Raw genomic sequence first — 18,324 nt, forward strand, 5'->3', positions numbered from 1 at the left:
GTGGAGTAGTCTCTGGATAGTCCATCCTTTCATCTTAGCTCCAAACTTTGTCTCTGTAACTCCTTTCATGGGTATTTTGTTCCCTATTCTAAGGAGAAATGAAGTATCCACCCATTGGTCTTCCCTCTTCTTGATTTTCTTGTGTTTGGCTGAGAAGCACCTGAAAAAATGCTCAACAGCCTTAATCATCAGGGAAATGCAAATCAAAACAACCTTGAGATTCCACCTCACACCAGTCAGAATGGCTAAGATCAAAAATTCAGGTGACAGCAGATGCTGTCAAGGATGTGGAGAAAGAGGAACACTCTTCCACTGCTGGTGGGATTGCAAGCTTGTACAACCACTCTGGAAGTCACTCTGGAGGTTCCTCAGAAAATTGGACATAATACTACCAGAAGATCCTGCAATACCTCTCCTGGGCATATACCCAGAAGAAGTTCCAACTGGTAATAAGAACACATGCTCTACTATGTTCATAGCAGCCTTATTTATAATAGCCAGAAACTGGAAAGAACCCAGATGTCCCTCAACCAAAGAATGGATACAGAAAATGTGGTACATTTACCCAATGGAGTACTACTCAGCTATTAAAAACAATGGATTTATGAAATTCTTGGACAAATGGATGTATCTGGAGGATATCATCCTGAGTGAGGTAACCCAATCACAAAAGAAGTCATTAGATATACCCTCACTGAGAAGTGGATAATAGTTTTCTGATTTCTGTGTGTGTGATTCTCTAGATCAATCATAGTCCAAAACATCACACAAAATTTTTCAGAAGTCAGCAGTTAATAAGTGTTAAATACCTTATAGCATATTGTTATAATTGTTACATCTTAATATATTTTATTTATTTTTGTATTTGTGTGTATTTGGATGTGTGGGCACACACTATGCAAGTGTGTAAGTCAGAAGACATCTTGAAGAAGTATGTTTTCTATTTTCATCATGTGGTGTTCATGTGGGCATTTCCTAAATTGCAGTAGTAAGCAAGTAACATCCTTACCCATTGAACCATCTCAGCATGGCTCAAATTATTCCATTTCATTTATTTTGTTATAATTTATCATTGATCTTGCTGTATCTAACATATGAATTGAAATATATCATAGAAATATATGTATCAGAAAAAAGTAATCCACATATCTTACACTGAAGAGGGGTTATATCTTCCTTTCAGTGGACAGACACTAGGATTTGCACAAAAAGGCACAATTGCAATTAAATGTCTACTATAGTCAATGAGACAAACAACAATGGGAACAAAGCCTAGTCCATTAACAATGCCTGTATTAAATCAGTTTTGGTCTCAGTTTCAGCCAAGCCTGGACATTTTCATTCTTGGCAGTCTTCTTTCCAGTCTGAACTCCTGCTAGTAAAGATGTTGCCTTTGCTGATGGAATGGGAGTGGCACATAGGATGTGGGGCCTGCCAGGGCTCTTGCTCTCCTGTGTGTGTGCTCCTGTTGTCTTAGATGTAGATTTACCTACAAGAGGTTGAGCCCAGTATAGTCTTTAAAGCAACACAGAATGATCTTTTGAAAACTGGCCATCTCCCATCTCGCCTGCTACTATCCAACTTCATAACTCACTGGAACAGAATGTTGCTCTGCTAACACTTTTCTCACATAAAATACCCATTGGATTTCTGCTTGTCTATACCAGTGTCTCTGAAATTTTGAGGGGAAATAGATTGCTGGGGCCAGATCAGTCTGCCTATGTTTCCTTGGGGTTTAGTCCCTCCATGACATTTCATTGCTATCCAATAAAAAGTCCAATATAGTTAGAAAAATGAAGTTGCCAGATAATATTCTCTGTTCTGTAAAAGAGGGTTGTAGCCTGAGGATTGTTAGCATAAAAAGTATAGCTCTTTTATATGCATAATCTTAAATCACATCCAGAAAGTGATTTCCAAAATTATATGCTAGGAAAGATGGGGCTTTATCACCTAATTTCAAGAGCAACTGTATGTCAGGCTGTCAGATAAATATTTACAACACATTCAAATTTAGCTGAACTTATATGACTTCAATCAGTGAAACTGTTTCCAGACCCCAAAGGTCACCAAAGCTGTTATCAGGACTCCTGAGATAGCTCCCACAATCAAAATCATGCTGGAAGCCAAATGCCACACACTTTAGGCTTCCTTGAGTCCTCAATAGCTGATAGGAAGATAATCTCCTCCTTTCTGTCCAAGGAAAACACCTTGTCACTCCCCCTCCTCCTCCTCTTCAATGACCCAATGCTCTTTTTGTCCAGTTGAAGGGTCTAGCCAACTCCCTGAAGCTACTGTGCCTTTCTGCCCTGGAATGTGCTTTTCAAAATGTTTAGGCTGGAACTTGAAGGGTATGAACTAGTATGATCATTGGGAAGGGGAGTGAAGAAATCTCACAGTAGCGGGCTCTGAGCCAAATGTCCAGGGTAAAGTTATCTGCCTTAAAAAATGTTAGAAGGGTCAAAGAGGTGCCCAGAGTGGGAACCTGCCAATTAAAAGAGTGTGAATGAGACTTATGGGGCTGGCGAGGGTGACAGGACCACAGCCATCATCTGGCAGGAGACAATTCACAGATAGGTGTCTGACAGGGTAGCCAGAGTTCTTGGGAGCTTATGAATGATTCTTGGAACTATGTTCTGTGTTGCAAACTATTTTGTTCAGATTAGAAGTGCTACTTGCTGACTCTAAAGGTTACAGCAATTACAATGAGAACTTCATTTCATTAAGAAATGGGCACTGGAAAGGTTTAGTTAGTGGTCATGTGGTCATGTAGTTAAGTAGTAAAAGTTGGAAATTTTAAAAATAACATATTTTCAGGGTTTCCATCTACTTCTTTGAAAAATTCAAAGAACTAAAAATAAATTATAACTTTAGAATTAAGAATAATGCTATGTCTCAGTAATAATAATGCTTCTGAGCCTACGAGTGTGGTACCACATAGGTCCTAGAGGCTATAATATAGAATCCATTCAAGTCATCTTATTAGGATTAGATTTCTCTTCAAATATGTGACCCATGTATTGCAATGAAAGGGGCTGAAATTCAAGCATGTTTCCTTGACTGGTGTGTTCAAGTGACCATGACCACTGACTTCTTAGGTGTGTCTAGACCACATATGAGACTAAAATAAAACTCTATCAAAATGGAATAGTTTAGGGTTCATGGGGATAGCTGTATTTTGATATAACATTAATAAGAATTGCCATTTCATACAGAAAATACACAAGCCTTAAATTGCAAGGCAAAAGGCTTAAATAAAATTTCTGAGTTCAGATTTATGAATATTAACTTTAACTTTTACTATTCTTAACTGTAAACTAATATCACTAGATAAAATTAAGAGCTAAGAATTTAGAGTTCACTATGTGAGAATTCCAACATGTTCTAAAAGCTTCCTAGGAATTAATTTATTTACTATCCAAACAAATCCTGTGTAGTGGGTATTTTTATTAACATAATTTGAAAGATGAATAGAAGTGAGGTGATTTGGGGGCTGAAGACATAGCTCAGTTGTTGTAGAGCATTTGCCCAGCACAAAAAAAAGGGTCTGACTTTAATACTCAGCTTAAGAGGAAGGAAGGAAGGAAGGAAGGAAGGAAGGAAGGAAGGAAGGAAGGAAGGAAGGAAGGAAGAAGGAAGGAAGGAAGGAAGAAGGAAGGAAGGAAGGAAGGATTAGATCCAATTTAGAACTTAAAGCCAAATTCAAATGAGATAACTTAGCAACAAAGCAGACAGTAAAGGCATCTGCCAACTATAAAATTACTAGCTTAATATTATGGTTGGTTTTGCACACATACACATACACAAAAGTTTTCTCATTTGGTTGTGGTATAACAGAGGGGAAAAATAGAAAGTAGTGCAACATGGCCTAGCTTTGAAAAGCCCCCATTTCCATATTACCTGTAAAGATGGAATTCAGAAACAATAACAATTTCATTCCAAAAGGTGCTTCCAACATCAGGAAATGCGTGTTCTATAATGCTGACCTATGCTGTTTAAAATATAATGGGCATTTACTAACGCAGAGCAAGTATTACAGTGACACTTCAGTGTGGTAAGTTAAGTATTTGTTGTCAGTTCTCAGGAAGATAATTGATAGGTCTACTCTTATCTCAGGAGAGTTCTCCAAAGAAAGAAGAGGTTGGAGCGTCTTACTTCTGGGTGGCCGAGCACTCCAGAGGGGTGTTAACAAAATGAAAGCAGTTTCTTCGCTAAAACAGAAAGATAAACTGGGTTGTCAAATCGCTGGGTGTATTTTTACCACACAGTGGGACTCTCAGTAAAGCTCCTCCTATTACGGAGACAACGAATTCATTGTGCCAAGACACAGGCTTCCAGACACACTACTTGAACACAATTTCCGTTCCACTCCACGTGTTCTCTTCATCCTTTCCTTGATATCCACACTAACACTTGGCAACAGCCAGGCATGGCTGCTGTTCACAGCTCTCGGTGACACCTGTGAAACATCAGTTGGTCTGGTTAGAACACACAGATCCACCTTCCTAGATTAACAAGAAAAATAATTTGAATTCAATCTGGGAATTCAGTAGATCACTGGGGAAAAGCCAGAACTTGCTGGCTTTAAGTTCTAAGCCTCCACTGTCCTATCTTGAGCATTTCATCCTTTCTGATCACTCGCGGTTTTACCTGGTTCTGCCATTACTACTTTAACATTTGTAAACCAGTGCGAACTCCTCTTTTCTTGATAAGTCAGAAAGTCTGTTATTCAATACATAATGGCCTTTCCCAAGGGCCACTAGTAAACCACTCTGGGTTCCTTCCTATCGTGCCTCATATAGACTGATGCCAACAAATGGTTTGAACTGCATGAGGGGATTGAAACAAAAGCATAAATTGCCTAAGAAGCAGAGTAGACTACTGAGCTCACTCTCTCGGAGCCTGGGTCACTCCAAGTGTCAAGGAACATCAGAGATTTAAAGTTCCAAAATGGTGTATTCATTCTGATTCTAGATTTAGGAAAACTGGCAGCACCCAAAGCACGGAGAGCTGTACAAATTCTGTTTTGGCAGAAGCTTTCTCTCCCCACCGCCCAGTTGAGAGGAGGGGTGTTTGAAGAGCTATGGGAATCTGGCTTTCTCTCAGGCTGCAGATGAGAAGTGAAGTAAATAACCAATGATGACTAGCCTTGGCGTTGAATATCCAGCATTTATTAAATGCATTTTATTAAATGCATTCAGACTTTCAGTAAATTAAGAAAGTGATGGCCCATGGGGCCATACACACCATTTATGGTACTAAAATACTTGAGAATGAAGGTTGATTTTTGTACAAAGGTTTATGTACTATAATTGAAAGTGTGTGTATGGGCAAAGAATAGTAGGGGCCATGTTTCTGACTTATGGAAATTATACCTATTATAAAACTGATCTCAACAAAATGCAATTGATTAATTGATTTTTATTTTGTAGATAGCACACAGAATATGACCTATTCAAAGTCTTGTCTGACCCATATACACTCCAAAACTTTTTTTTTTTTTTTTTTGAGGAAGAAAGGGTTTATTCAGCTTACACTTCCACATTGCTGTTAATCACCAAAGGAAGTTAGGATAGGAACTCACACAGGGCAGGAACTTGAATGCAGGAGTGGTTGCCAACACAATGGAGGAGTGCTGCTTACTGGCTTGCTTCACCTGGCTTGCTCAGCTTACTTTCTTATACAACCCAAGACTACCAGCCCAGGGATGTACCACCCACAATGGGCGAGGCCCTCCGCCTTGATAATTTATTGAGAAAATGCCTTAGAGCTGAATCTCATGGAGCCATTTTCTCAAGAGAGACTCCTTTCTCTGTGATAACTCCAGCTTGTGTCAAGTTGACACCCAAAACCAGCCAGTAAAATTGTCCCCTTGTCAACTTGACATACAAACACATCACTATTAAGCATCAACCATTACTTTCTTATTCATCCCCAAGATATAATAACTTTAAAAATCCCACAGTCTTTATAAGTTCTTACATACTAAAATTACAATCCTGTTTAATTATGCAATATCTTTTGAAATTAATTTTTTTTTTTTTTTACAGTTCGAAGTCTCTAAACTGTGGGCTCCACTACAATATTTTCTTACTTCAAGAGGGAAAACATATTAGGGCACAGCCACAATAGAAAACAAAATTAAACTCTGTCCAATCTCTGATTCACTCATGATCTTCAAGGCCCCTCTAAGGGCTTGGGTTCCTTCTTCAGCTCTGCCCTTTGTAACATACACCTTGTCTTCCAGGCTTCAGTTGCTTGTTCAGGCTCTACTGGTGCTTCTGTTTTTGATGGTCATCTCATGACACTGACATCTCCAAAACAGTGCTGTCTTATGCTGCAACTAGACTTTACAAATAGCCTCTCATAGATTCTCTTCATGGTGTCAAGCCTCAACTCCTTTGATACAGAACTATAGCAGGGCAGTGGTAGCACACACCTTTAATCCCAGCACTTGGGAAGCAGAGGCAGGTGGATTTCTGAGTTCCAGGACAGCCTGGTCAACAGAGTGAGTTCCAGGATAGTCAGAGCTACACAGAGAAACCCTGTCTTGAAAAACAAAACAAAAAACAAAACAAACAAAACAAAATAAAACAAAAAAAAAACAACAAAAAAACAGAACTATATCAAACTCATCAACTTCAAAGAAGCAAGTGAAAGAAGTATGTGTTCAGAGAGCATGAAAGTGAAGGTTCATATAGCTCCCAGTGAATATGTCCTGAGGTCCTGATATTTGACTTTCTGGTTCCAGCATGTGGTGGTGTTCAGCTCTGATTTTCTTTTACTCCCTCACATTCTTTCTATTTTTTAAATTTTTTATTAGATATTTTCTTCATTTACATTTCAAATGTGATCCGGAAAGTCCCCTATACCCTCCCACCCGCCCTGTTCCCCTACCCACCCACTCCCACTTCTTGGCCCTGGGGTACTCATGTACTGGGGCATATAAAGTTTGTAAGACCAAGGGTCCTCTCTTCCCAATGATGGCTGACTAGGCCATTTCTGCTACATATGCAGCTAGAGACAAGAGCTCTGGGGGTACTGGTTAGTTCATATTGTTGTTCCACCTATAGGGTTGCAGACCCCTTCAGCTCCTTGGGTACTTTCTCTAGCTCCTCCACTGGGGGCCCTGTGTTCTATTCAATGGATGACTGTGAGCATCCACTTCTGTATTTGCCAGGCACTGGCATAGCCTCACAAGAGACATCTATATCAGGGTCCTTTCAGCATAATCTTGCTGGCATATGCAATAGTGTCTACGTTTGGTGGCTGATTATGAGATGGACCCTCAGGTGGGGCAGTGTCTAGATGGTCCAACCTTTCAGCTTAGCTCCAAACTTTGTAACTCCTTCCATGGGTATTTTGTTCCCTATTCTAGGCAGGAATGAAGTATTCACACGTTGGTCTTCCTTCTTCTTGATTTTCTTGTGTTTAGCAAATTTATCTTGGGTATTCTAGGTTTGTGGGCTAATATCCACTTATCAGTGTCACTCCAAAACTGTTATACCTTGCACTAGTTACTTTCCTCCCAACTGTCCCCAGCCTGAACAGAAGTGTGTTGATTAATCTCGTGTACCAGAAGAGATCCCAGTTAAATTACATATGATGATAAAGGGAGGAGATTACCATCACTGGTGGTAATTTCAGTAATTAAGCTCTATTGATTGAAACAGACCAGAATGCAAGCTGTGGCTGACTAGATAGCCTCAGAGCTTGTCCTGAAAGGAATAGTTTCATGTGGTTCTTCAGCACTCTCAGAATCCCAGTGCTCAATTACATCAAGTGAAATAGTATTTGGGGAACTCCAAATTGCAAAGTACCAAGATGGTTTATCTAACTTTTACATTCTGCTACATCTGAGCATCATTCGTTTTCCTTCAATCTTCATGCTATCTCTCACTATAAAGTAATCACACAACAATTTGTTTTCAACAGCTGGTCTTATGCCAGAGCATTTTATCTTGTCAACCTCTAACAAATGCTACAGTAAGCAGAGGAATACAAAATACTCAAGAAACTTCCCTCCTCTGCCCTAAGCTACATGTGGTTACAATAGTCTCTGATAAATTCCTCATTTTTCCTTAAAACAACCTCTCTAATCTAATGTCTCGCAAACGGCCCGTGGAGAAAATGCCTGATGCATTCTTTATATTCTCTGGTCTCTCAGGTGGTTGAATATTTTTGTCCAGTCAATATCCACTGCTGGGTTGGGTTTCAACATTATTTCAGGTTTCTATTCTATTTATATTATTCCTAATAGTTTGGTTATTAAAATCAATTGAAGATCTCCAGTTAAAATTGAAGCAAGCAGTATAAATGTCCGCTACACTGGTCTAGTAAATAACTTCTAAGGGTCATGGCTTTCGATGGTTTCAAATGGTTCATTTGGGTTTTATTTCCTTTCATTCCATGATCAGCAGGAAACAAGTGGATTGAGCCTATATAAGAAAGTGCAGTGTTCTTTTTGAGAAGGAATATGTTGTTTAAAATTTCCACACCCCCCAAAAAAATCCATGGGGATTTTCATTCTCTGCATTTCATGTTGACATATTTTCTTTTCAACTTTATGAATTCTGCTAGATATTTTTGGGATAAAATTGTAAACAAGTTGTAGATTTAATGCTTTTCTCAATGTCTAATTATACTGAACATTTCGATTCATATATGTATATAATGCTTACTATGTATAAATACATACTATGACCTACTCAGTATATATTCATACATGCATGCATGCATACACACACACACACACACACACACACACATATATATATATATATATATATATATATATATATATATACATACATATTGCAAAAAAATGTCCTTTAAAGAAGTGTTTAAATCATGGCTAATGTTTTCCAACTTAAATATTAAATTTCAATGTCTTAAACAAACAAGCAACAAAACACTGTTAGTCATAATCAGCGATTGTGCTACTTACACTATTAGTATACTAGAATCTAGGATGCTTTGTCACTTGTGTGTAATCTGTTTATGGAAAATTCTGATTTCCCAAGGACATCTTGCAAATGAATACTTGTAAAAAAGTAAATGAAAGCTAACTTTCTTTTCTAATCTAGTATTTAAGATAGAAATATCTTAAAACCATTCAGTTATTACTTTAAAAAAATTTCAAGTAGAAGACAAGTTAATTTGTCCAGATGTTAAGACATGCCAGAACCTGGATCAATGATATACAGATGTAAGCTTGCACTGTGAGTCTGAAACAGTAGCATCAAGAGTTTAACTTCACTGTTGGCTGTCTAAAATATATCAAGGTCAGCTTAAGCTACAAGGGATGATACCTTAAAACAAAGCAAAAACAAAACAAAAGGAATTGCATAAATGATATAGTGTCTCGGTTCTAAAGACTTTTTAAACTTTATTCACTGCTCAGTGGTCTGCAAATCCTACCACAAAAGATGCTGGGATGCAACTCATAAACCAAAGAAACCAAAAGAATGCCACCCACCAAGAAAGTCACATCATATATTTTATTTTGAAAACGAAAGACTGTCACTTATTACATTCTTTAAGTAGTATTTACTTGTTTTCTATGTTTCAAACGTAATTTTAAATTACTCTTCTATCTTAGATTGTGGCTAGCTGAAAAAGTGAAATGTGAGAGACTCTAGGCTCCACGATAGCCTGCTCACACTAATATCTACTCCGCTCAATCCTATCCATCTTTACAGTAGATCTTGGGGAGGGACAACCTGAGAGGCCCTCTTTACCTCCAGACTTGTCTTCTTCAGAGTATCCTGATGACAGGGCCATCTCTCAGGCCATCCCATGAAAATTCATTAAGGAAACTTTATCAAAAGGCATACCTCTGAAATTTTGGGGGGGACCAACAAAAAGATGATTCTCCTAAAACATAAGATTTGCTTTTAAAAGACTTGAAATAACATTTTCTAAATTGAGCTGTCAGAAGTTTCCATTTTCTTATATGATAGAGTAAGCAAACAAAAATGGGGTTATCTATTTTTTCATTATTTATCAAATGAGATCTCTGTGTGTGTGCATGTGCACGTGTGCGCACTTGTGTGTGTGTCCTAGTACATCATGTGTGTACTGTTCAATGACCTGCTCATGCCAATCATATGCCACCCCTTTCTCCTGAGCACTCACCATCAAATGGAAAGCAGAAATAAAAATAGAGAGTAAGACTCTTAAAGTACTTCTCACTTGCCATGATCATCTATATCCTGCGTTTCCTCTGCCAAGGCCCCTCCCCCACCTATGGTCCCTTTTACTTTTCTAGTTTATGTAATTATTCCATGCTGTATACTCGTGTCTGAGGATTTGGAGACAGGAACCATAGACAAGCAAGATCATATCTGTCTGGATCTGTGTTACCTCACTCAATATACTTTTTTCTAGGCCCATCCATTGACCTGCAAATTTCATTATTTTGGGTTTTTTGTTTTGTTTTGTTTTGTTTTATAACAAAATGGTGTTGCATTGTGTATCTGTACCACATTGTGGGGCAGTGGGCTGTGCACAGCCTGGTCTTCAGTCCAGCATAGGTCTTGAACCCTGGGGGATCCAATAGGTGGTGACTTCCACTTACATGGGACGGAAGGACCTCTGGCTCCTGTCGAAGTTACCACCCCAACAACTCCCTCAGAAGAGGTGTGTAACTATCAGACCCACAGACAATGTCCCAAGCTCCTGGCATTCTGGCTAGACTCTACCCCCACAGTTATCTGACTATAGGCAGCTATGCTCCTCCCCACAGTTACCTGATAGCCCAGCCCACTATAAAAAAGAGCTGCTTGGCCCCTCCTTGCACCCTTACCTCTCACCTTTCTTACCTCTCTAGCCCTCCTTCTCTCTCTCCCTTCCCCTGTCTCTCCAGTGGCCATAGCCAGCCTCACTCCCTCTTTCTTCCTTCTCTCTTTCTCCCTGCCTTTCTATGATAAAGCTCTAAAACCATAGACTGTCTCTGCTCATCAAGGTCTATTGTGCTTGAATGATGGGATAGGCTTTCCCCTAAGGAGCCATATCTAAACTTCTGCAAGAAGACATTCCTGTGCTCCAGCCACAGACCAGACCAAGGACTCTCGCCCACATGAGAACAATCTAGCACCCCCTCTCCTGCTGCCCTCTGCTTCCTTTGGCCCTGGGGCTGACTGAGCCTCCCCAGGGCCCCCATTCTGTTCTCAGCTCTTCTGTGGTGTACAGAAGTGTCTGGGATGCCCAAGGCTGAGAACCTGGTACCTAGGACTGTCCCTTGTCCATCACCCCCTGATCTGAGATTCCATGACTTCCCATGGCCAGACACACACCCAGGACCACATGGAAAGCATGAGGCAGTCCTTCCTCATCCACCCGCCCAGAGCACCAGAGGACGGCCTTGTTGGTCATCAATGGGAGGAGAGGCCCTCTCTCCTGTGAAGGCTCGATGTCCCTGTGTAGGGGAATGCCAGGGTCAGGAAACAAAGAGTGGGTGGATTGATGAACAGGGGGGGCGGGGGAGGGGATGGGGGTTTTTAGAGGAGAATCCAGGAAAGGGGATAACATTTGAAATGTAAAGAAAGAAAATAGCTAATAGAAAGAAGTATTTTTAAAAATTTGCATCTATTTACTAAAGATGATGAATTGTTTTTGAATGATCTCTTGGCTATCTTTAATCTGTTCTACAGAAAAATCTCTGTTTAAATCCTGCTTGTTTGTTTGCTTTATTCATCTGTTTTTTAAATACTTTGCATATTCTGAATAGTAACCTTCTGTCAGATGTACAGCTGGCAAAGACTGTCTTTATTATATTATTAATACTATATTATTATACTATAATTCTGTAGGGATTTTCTTCACTTGATTGATAGTTCCTTTAATTGTATAGAAACTTCTCAGTTATATGTTATCCCAGTTGTCAGTTGTTTAATAAAGCCTCAAGGAATCATGTTATTTTATAATTATCTAAAACTATATACAGTACAAATGTGTGTGTGTGTGTGTGTGTGTGTGTGTGTGTGTGTGTGTGTGTGTGTGTGTAAGATAACCAAATGGACTTACAGTACTCTCCACCAAAACCATAGACTAACACAAACCCCAGTACCAGAACAAGAAATTTCATTTTTAATGGTGGGTCAGGTTAGTTCCAAAATAATAGTTTACCAATGTATCCTTGATTGTGACTCAGTTATTAAGGGTTGACCTCTAATTTTGAAGACATTATAGACCTAGGACACAGGACTTATATGACTCAAGCAGGATCTGACCTGAAAGGCTCTCCCTTGTATTCTAGTTTTCATGGTTGTGTGCATGTGCAAGTGTGTGTTGTGTGTGTGTGCATGCATGTGCCCATGTATGTGCATGTTTTTAAACAATAATAATCCAAGAAAAAAAAAAGAGTAGCATGTTCTGTGAATGTTTAAAGAAGGGTAGTTGGGAAAGGTTAGAAGAAAAGTGGCGGGCAGAGTCATCTAATTCTATTTCAATTGAAAGAAGAAAAATAACTCTCAATCGTAGAAAAGGTAAAAAATTAGTGAGGAGAGAATTCTATCACATCAATTTAAGTTTAGACCATGTAATTAGAGCATGAGTCATTCTCAAAGTACAATTGTTTTTGTCCTATTACTTGTCACTGGTATTATGGTGTGGTTTCTTTCTTTCTTTTTCTGTTTTAAATTCCCTTCAATTTAACTCCATGTGTATTTATCATACCTCCATAAGAGATCTTTGAAATACACATACATAGGCATTTTCATCGTCTTTGACAGCTCTCTATGTCATACAACAATTTCTTCATGTAAAGTAAACATTTTCTAAAACCCAATAGCAAACTGATTTTTATGATTTTATCTGTCTTTGACTTAGAAGTCTTGCAAAAAGCCTCGTTAGGGTCTAGATAAAGTAGGTGCATTGATTTTTCAAGTCCACACGTTTATTTATCTCTCCAGGGATACTTTGGTTCCAAACAACCAGCAAGGATCATTTCATTACATTGTGTATCCCATCACTAACCTGGATATTTTCTATTCTTAGTCTGGGAGGCTAAAAAGTCCCAAAGCTTTCTTTATCTATTTGCTGTTCTTTATAAAGGTGCACTATTATATGAAACGAAATCTAAACTATGAATACTTTTAAAATCTCAATTTCTAACAGTGAAGCATGTAATAGAATTTTGATAAAAGTCTGAAGTTATTCTCTTTCTTCTAAAACATGCTATCCAACTACACATAAGTGCTAAATCAAAGAGCAAGATGTACATAGACTTTAACCTTTGCAAATAAAAATGCAAATTACTTGAGAATAAGCAGGTATTTAATGTGATGCATGGCTGAACTCAGATTTTAATTCTAACTTTCAAGCACAGATAAGTCCTCTAATCACATTATTTTAAAGTTAAAAACAAATTGATGTTGATAAAAAGTAACACTATTTGTTGGAAGTCAGTGATGTTTCTTCTTAAGGCTCCCTGGAACCACAAAGTGAGGACTGCCTTTCTTGTTTAAAGAAAATCACATTCAAGCTTATAAATTATTCCTTATTCTTGTTGTTCTATTTTTAATGCTACATTTTTACTGTGTGGGCAAAGGGCATGCCTTGGAGGGATTATTTGCACAATGTTTGTTATTGCTTATGAAAAATGTTTTATGCCTTGCTCTTTGGCTGTTTCTGCTTTCCAAGCCAAAGAGAATTCATGAAAATGTTACATGTTCAACTCTTTTGTATTCCTTTAATGAAAAATTCTTTCCTATCTATGTTCGTCAATGTTTATCTGAACTCATATCCCATTATGTAAAAGAGAAAAGTACTTGGCTTATTCTCAAAGAATTGTTTGACACTTAAAGGATTAGAGAAAATTTGATTTATGATCTGTAATATGAACCCTTAGTATGAACAGGAATAATATTCTGAGATCTAAAATCAACTACCAACAGAAGGATTCAGTTGATTTGCTTTGGTGATTTGAAATTCCATCTCATCAGAAATAACCTGAAACTATTCTCTTTAATGTGGTTTATAGACTCTGACATCAATATTTAAAAGGTAAATATTATGTGATATCTCCTGACAAATACACATCAAATGCTTATTATGTCCTATTTCCTTGATGTTTAAATTATTAACTTCATGCTTGCTTATGTAAAAAAAAAAGGTAGGGTTTCTAACATAAAGAAATTAATAAAGACCCAAAGGCTCAAAGTGTATTTTTCACTTAAAAGAAAAAAAATGGACAGATGATATACATTGAATATTTTTTAATAAATGTAAAAATACTACTGATGCCAAGAAGATCCTGATAGCAAACATTGCATCTTCTTAACTGATGTGTTTATAATGATAGTATAATGATGCTTGGGAACTTTTCCAATAGTAAATTATAAAACACTAGGGCTAGGGGGCACTTAAATAGTGCTATTAGGTCTTTCTCAAGAATAAGCCCTTTTATACTAACTAAATCATACTTTAGAACGCATGAGGTTTATTTTCTAATCCTTTGCCTATACACTGTTACTATAATTCCATTAACAAGTGAATTAAGAGATGCTGGAGAAGTGGCTCTGTCAATAAAGCACTTGTACCACAACTATCAGGGCCTGATTTTGAATCCCTAGAACTCACATTGTTTTAAAAAACTGTGGCAGCTAAGTGCCAGTCATTCCAACACTGGAACACTTAGAGACAGGCAGTCCCTGGAGCTTGCCATCCTGCTAACCCAGCCAAAACAGTAAGCACCAGGTTCACTGAGAGACCCTGTCTCAAAACAAGGTAGAAAGGGATTAAGGAAGGTACTTGATGTTGACTTGTGGTCTCATGCAGGGGATGGGGGGAAGGAAGAGTTGCTAAGGGAAAGTCAATTCAAAATTAAAATCATATAATACTAATTATGAAATTTCTTAATCATATAACATTTCATTTTCATAACTTGTCTCCTGGCTTTCCTGAATGTTATTTATTTATTACACTTTATTCACTTGTTTTGTTTCTGATGGGAAGGAGCACACAATTGTACCATGGTTAGTTTGCTAAGGACAGAGAGTAATGTGTGGGACTCAGTTATCTTCTTCCATTATGTTTGCTCTGCAATGCAAACTTAAGCCCTTAGCCTTGGTGGCAGGCATCTGTATAAACTAATCAATCTCACTGGCCCCTCTGGAATTTATGAGAAAAAAAACTCAAGGTGGCTGCTGCTGCTGCTTCTTTTCTTCTTGTTGTTGTTCTTCTTCTTTCTTCCTCTTCCTCTTCCTCTTCCTCTTCCTCTTCCTCTTCCTCTTCTTCTTCTTCTTCTTCTTCTTCTTCTTCTTCTTTCTTCTTCTCCTTCTCCTCCTCCTCATCCTTCTTCTTTCTTCTTCTTCCTTTCATCCTTCTTCCTTCTTTCTTCTTCTTTCCCTTCTTTCTTCTTCTTTCTTCTTCTTCCTCCTCCTCCTCCTTCTTCTCCTTCTTTCTCTCCTCCTCCTCTTCCTCCTATTCTTTTTCTTCTTTTCTGTCTCTTCTTTTTACTTCTGGTTTTGATACTGCTTCTTGATGATTGATTGACTTTACAGCATCTAAAATGTGTGACACTTTCTGTTCTCTCTTTTAAAATGTATTAATTCCTCCTTGACTCCTTGAGTCTCTCTCTCTCTCTCTCTCTCACACACACACACACACATATACACACATACACACACACACATACACATACACAGAGAGACAAACACACAAATTTACATGTGTAAATTTTCTGTGATGAAATGATTGGCAACAGTGAAACTCAGACATACTCGAGGGACAATGATCGCAATCCCACAATATTTATTAGGATGATAAACATTAACAGACTATTAGGAAACTATATCTCTTTGAGATGCTTTCAGAAGATCACAGGAGATGGTCAGCAAAATAAATAATTTTATCAGCCTGGTAAACGACATAATTTTCCAGGACTAGTCAAGAGTGAGTACCTGAGGAAGAAAAGCAGTTAGACAGAAATTCACCAGAGCAGAGTGACTGAGAGAGGAAGAGCTAGGGATGAAATGGTCACTTGAGCAATAGGAGAAATATTGCATGAGCTGTAATGAAGGAATCAGAGTGACATAGTCAGAGATCATGATGTAGATAGAGTAGATGTTGTGTTCTCAACTCAGCATACAAAGGAGATTAGAAGAATAAATACCTGCCTTGTGAGCTCCTTAGTAGGATTCACCCTTGGCAATTCAAGCCACTGAAGAAATTTAAACCAAGAAATTCATGCAGTGAGGAAGGCAAGAACAAATCAGTATTCAAACAGAGATTATAGTGGCAATCAGTAAAAGATAAAATAAAGGATCTGGTCCTAGCAATGAAATGATAAGGGATGGAAAAGAGATTTGTGCTGGACTCTGAAGGCAGAGTCAACCAAAGCAACAATACAAAAGATGAAGAAGTCAGTAGATACAATCAAAGCCTGAACCACAACTTACTAAATATCTAGTCACTAGATAATCAGTACATCCAGAAAAGGAAAATATGAGAAGAGGATAAATTTAAGCATAGTATGGTTTGATAGTATGATGGAAATTTCCCAGAATCTATGAGCTTGACCCTAGTAACGACTCCTAGCAATGGAGGATATAGAACTTGAATGAGCCATCTTCTATAACCAGAAAAGGCTTCCAGTGCTGGGAATGAGACACCAACCCAGCCATGAAATCTACCTACAACCTATCCAGCCTGTAATGTATTTTGGGGCAATACTGTCTCAGAGTTTGTGGGAGTGGTTCAATCACTTGTCTCACTTGTGTGAGTGAGACAATCAGTGACTTGGTCTAACTTGAGGTCCACCACCAGAAGAGTGAGTCCATGCCTTACACAGCCTAGATGAACAGGACTAGGAGGCTGGAAGCCCAGAGACCTAGGGTAGAACCAAACCTGACTAGAAAAAAACATCAATGAAATGATTCCTAATAATATTCTGTTATCCTCATAACAGAATAAACACTCATAAGCACCTCATGGGTACTTAGCTCCTTTGTCATCAGAGATGTGTCACTAGAAGCTGATGGGAGCAGATTCAGAAACTCACAGTCAGACATTAGGCAGAGCTACAGGAATCTTGCAGAAGAGAAGGAGGAAGGAGGATAGGAGCCAGAGGGTTGGAGATACCAGGAGAAAATGACCCACAGAATCAACTAAGCAGGGCTCAAAGGGGCTCACAGAGACAGAAATAGAAATCACAAAACCTGCATGAGTCTGGTTATGCCTCTGCAGATACCTTATGGTTGTTTATCTTGGGGTCTTGTGCGATTCCTACAAGTAGAAGATCAGTCTCTGACTCTTGCAAGCTTTCGCAACTGTTTTCCTTCAACTGGGTTACCTCATCCAGCCTTGATGTGGAGGTTTGTGTTTAGTCTTAATACATCTTGTGATGCCATGTTAAATTTATGTCCCTTAGAGTGCTGCTATTTTCCAAAGGAAAACAGAGATGTAGTGGATCTTGGGGAAAGCTGAGTTGGGAGTATTCTATGAGGAGAGGAGGGGAAGGAGACTGTATTGTGTGAGAGAATAATAAAGAAAAAGAAAAAAAAGGAAAAGAAAAAGAAAAAGATGTAGAAAAAGAAAAAGAAAAAGATGAAAAAGAAAAAGAAAAAGAAAAAGAAAAAGAAAAAGAAAAAGAAAAAGAAAAAGAAAAAGAAAAAGAAAAAGAAAAAGAAAAAGAACAGAGTACTGTGGTTTGCATCTAAAATATCTCCAATGGACTCATGCATTTGAACACCAAGCCCCAGCCACTGATGCTCTTTTGGGAGGTTCTAGAATGCTGGGTCCATGGTGCTATCTAGTAGATACAGGTCACTTGGACAAGCATTGAAGGTTAAATCCATATTGGATCTGGTCTGATCTGTCCATTTCCTGATCTACCATGATAGGAGCAAATCATGTTGTGACATCCCACATTCATGGCACAGTTGTTCAAGCCACCCGGCTGCCATGCTTTGCCCAACAGGATGGAGGGGACCCAAAATTCTCAGCCAAAATAAATCTCTTCTGTCAGATATTTTTTTCTCAGTGACAAGAAAATCCAAGTAACACAGGCAATTATTAAGTGATTCTAGGTGAAGGTATGCTAAATTGTAAGTATGGAATATCTTCGTGTAAGTGAGAATAGCAATATTCAATGTGTGTTTTCAAGTTCTTTGGACCCACCAAGCTTAGCTCAAAAAGAACATGTATGTGGAAAATCAATTGAGAAATACAAGGTGATTTGCAAACAGGACACCAAGTAGGTTTATTGCATTGTTATGGACTGAATGGGTCTACTCCTCAAATTTCAATGTGAAGTAGTAACAACCATTACCTCAGCATGGAGATGCTTCTGAAGGCAAGACAACTAACAAGGTGTTTAAGTTA

The sequence above is a fragment of the Mus caroli genome, chromosome 15, assembly GCF_900094665.2.
Source record: "Mus caroli chromosome 15, CAROLI_EIJ_v1.1, whole genome shotgun sequence".
Lineage (NCBI taxonomy): Eukaryota > Metazoa > Chordata > Mammalia > Rodentia > Muridae > Mus > Mus caroli.